Raw genomic sequence first — 3,602 nt, 5'->3', positions numbered from 1 at the left:
CGAGTGGTGCTGGGCTCTCACCCAGGCCTCCTGGAGGCCAGGCGTGTGCTCCGACCACACGGGTCTGTCGCTTCTCCGTGTCTGAAAGTACCCTGGGTGTCAGTGAGGCTCAGTGAGATCATTCTGGAACTCCAGACCTAGATATAGAAAATAAGTAGATTCACTGGCTTTCCTCCAGAAAACTCTTCTCCAAGATGATGTTGGGCACAGACTAAGGCTACAGTGCTGCTCGTGTGCGTGTGCGTGCGTGTGCATGCGTGTGTGTGTGTGTGCGCGTATGTGCATGTGGGGGGTGCATGTGTGTGCAGGTGTGTGTGTGCATGCATGTGTGTGCATGTGTGCAGATATGTGTGGGTGCATGTGTGTGCGTGTGCGCATGTGTGTGCATGCGTGTGTATACATATGTGTGTGCATATGTGTGCGTGTGTGCATGCGTGTGTACATGGGGGGGTGTGTGCTACCTGCAGGGCTGCGCCGGTGACGCTGAGCAGGGGCCACACGGTGACCGACCCCGCCAGCCTGTGCCATGGCCTCTGTCCTCTCCCCAGCGCTCCCCCGGTTCCCTGACCCGGACCCCCTGCATACGGCACCCTCCTGGAGGGTCTTCCTGCGGCCCCGGGCTCAGCTGACAATGTGACAGGCACCAGGGGCCCCTCTGCCCGCAGCATCCGCCCGGCCAGCTGCAGGGCAGCCAGGGCAGGGGTGCGGGGGGAGGGGCCTTGCTTTTTCACACCATAGACCTGGGTTCAAGCCCCTCTTTCCAGGAGTCGGCCCTGAGCACAGAGCCAGGAGTCAGCCCTGAGCACAGACAAGTGTGGCCTAAAAGCAAACAAACAGAAGCAGTGATGCCGCCACCCTTCTCACTGGCCACCAGTACATGCTAGTGGAGGAGAGGGGGGAGAGAGGGAAGGGGCAGGGGTGAGGGGCAGAGGAAGGGGCAGGGGTGAGGGGCAGAAGAAGGGGTGGGGGAGGGATGAGGGAGGAGCGGGGTGAGGTCAGAGGAAGGGCCCAGGCAGGGGGATGGCTGGTCCCTCCTGCGACAGTCACTTGCTGGGACCTCGAGGTGGGGACGGGGACTCGGGCCTCCCACCCAGGCTGGGTGAGGCGTTTACTCCCCGGGCAGTTCTCCACGGTGACATCGCTCTATCCCCGTTTCACGGGGATCAAACTGAAGCCCAGAGAGGCCAAACACACGAGGACCAAGCAGCTCTCGGAGGTCCGGCCCGAGCAGCTGGCCCCACTCTGGGCATCCGTCACTGAGAGGCCCAGGTCTGGGCACAGTCCACACAGCTGGGTCCCTGTTCCTTCCCTCCTCACTGTCCCAGGATCAGGACAGCGCCCGCTTCACACAGCTCTGGCCAGAGCGACCGCTGCCATCTTAGCCGGGGACTCCCAGATGCAGAAAGACAAGACCCGGACCCTTCACTGGATGGAAACACAGATGAAAACAGTACAGATGGTTTTCAAAGTTGCCAAAGGGCAACTTTTAATTTAAAAAAAAAAAAAGCAGCTGCTTATTAAAACAAAAGCAAGAACATGACAGATAGGCTGGTCGGAGAACAGCTCCTGAAGCCAGCATCTCCTGGGACTAACGTCGCTTGGTCTGGTCAACCCCACCGCCTACATGTTTGAAGCAGGTGGCTGAGAGGCTGAGGTATTGGCTGAACAGGTCAAGGAAGGTCAAACTTCAGTCGCTGAATCAAAATATTTAGATACCGTCTCACACCAGCGAGAATGGCCTGTAGCAAAAAGTCTGGAAAGAGCCAGTGTTGGTGCTTTTGTTTTTTTTGTTTTTGTTTTTTTTCTTTTTTTGCTTTTTTTTGGGTCACACCCAGCAATGCACAGGGGTCACTCCTAGCTCATGCACTCAGGAATCACCCCGGCTGTGCTCAGGGGACCACATGGGATGCTGGGATTTGAACCCGGGTCAGCCGCGTGCAAGGCAAACGCCCTACCCACTGTGCTATCGTCCCGCCCCGTGTTGGTGCTTTTGTGATGAGAACAGAACCTTCGTCCGCTTGGGTGCGAATGTCCAGCCTCCGTGGTAAGCAATAGGGAAATCTCCCCCCGAAATAGGAAGGAGCTGCTATACCTGCGGAGGCCGTTCCCCTTGCCAGATGCCGTGAGGAGTCCCAGGGTTCTGCTGGCCCACCCCGATAAACAGGAGTTAACAATCGCCCGTCATAAAATCCTTCCCCCTCCCCCCCACACACACACCTCAGGCTCCCGGGGAGACTGAGATGACGGGCGGTCCCTGAGGCAGACGGCAGACAGACTCCAACCAACCCGACCCACCGCCTGTGGGTTTTCTGCATTCTCGGTAATATTTGTCAGTTGGTAAGAAATGCAAGGGCTGGAGCGATAGCATTCGCCTTTCACGGGGCTGACCTGTGTTCGATTCCTCCGCCCCTCTTGGAGAGCCCGGTAAGCTACCGAGAGTATCTTGCCCGCATGGCAGAGCCTGGCAAGCTACCCGTGAGTATTGGATATGCCAAAAACAGTAACAATAAGTCTCTCAATGAGAGATGTTACTGGTGCCCGCTCGAGCAAATCGATGAGCAACAGGATGACAGTGACAGTGACAAGAAATGCAACGGGCCCATAAAGGCCCACACGAAACTGGACCTTTAACTTAGTGCTGGGCTAGGTTCCTCCCAACCTGTCGAGTCCCTTTCCTTTCTCTTCTACTTTCCAACAAACTTTTCTACCTTCCAGCTCTGAGTCTGAGCATCTTTATTACACAGCATTTTCATTCTTGAAAGTATTGAAGAACCTGGGAACCGGGAATGAACAGAGACGCGCCTTCACCATTCCGGCATCCTCTGCGTCGACACAGCCCAGCCCTGCGGGCTCTTGGCTTCTACCCCCTCAGCACAAAAACGTTAATCTCAAGGGACGATGCACAGGAACACTTGTGGCAGTGCTTCGTACAATAGCTGATCAATTAATTGTTACCCTTTCCTAGGTTAAGGGGTTACTGATTATTCTTTCTCTAATTGTCCCTATTGTGTTGTAAGTGCACCAAGAATCTCAGTGGGCAACCCTGCTGGACACACTCGGCCCCTCTAACACCAAGGCTATGCCCAGTCCCCTGCAATGCTCAGGGGTTACTCCTGGCTCATGCATTCAGGAATAACTCCTGGCGGTGCTCGGAGGACTATATGGGATGCTGGGAATCGAACCTGGGTCGGCCACATGCAAGGCAAATGCCCTCCCCACTGTGCTATCGCTCGGGCCCATTCCCAGTCCTTTGTTCCCTGTCCCTACACACGTGAAACCTTTGTTTACTCACATGCACAGAGCTGGTAAAAGTATCCGATCCCCCTGACCTACATGTATGCGTGATCCACTTGGCAGGCTCCTGGCGTGAAAGAAACTCCCATCTTTTCTGGGTCCTCACTGGGTTCTTCCCCACTGAGTTGGGCTGCTTTCTTGTAACCAAGCCATGGAGGCCTTTGACACAAAAGACCCATCTCAGAAGCCCGGTAAAACAGTGAGATGCAGAATTCCAAGACTAGCTCAGCTGGATCCCCAAAAGGAGAGGAATGCAGGGACAAAGGCTAAGAAAGGAACTCCAGGACGAACCACAGAAATGCAATACC

This window comes from Sorex araneus, chromosome 5, assembly GCF_027595985.1.
Source record: "Sorex araneus isolate mSorAra2 chromosome 5, mSorAra2.pri, whole genome shotgun sequence".
Classification (NCBI taxonomy): domain Eukaryota; kingdom Metazoa; phylum Chordata; class Mammalia; order Eulipotyphla; family Soricidae; genus Sorex; species Sorex araneus.
This window is presented reverse-complemented; position numbering follows the sequence as displayed.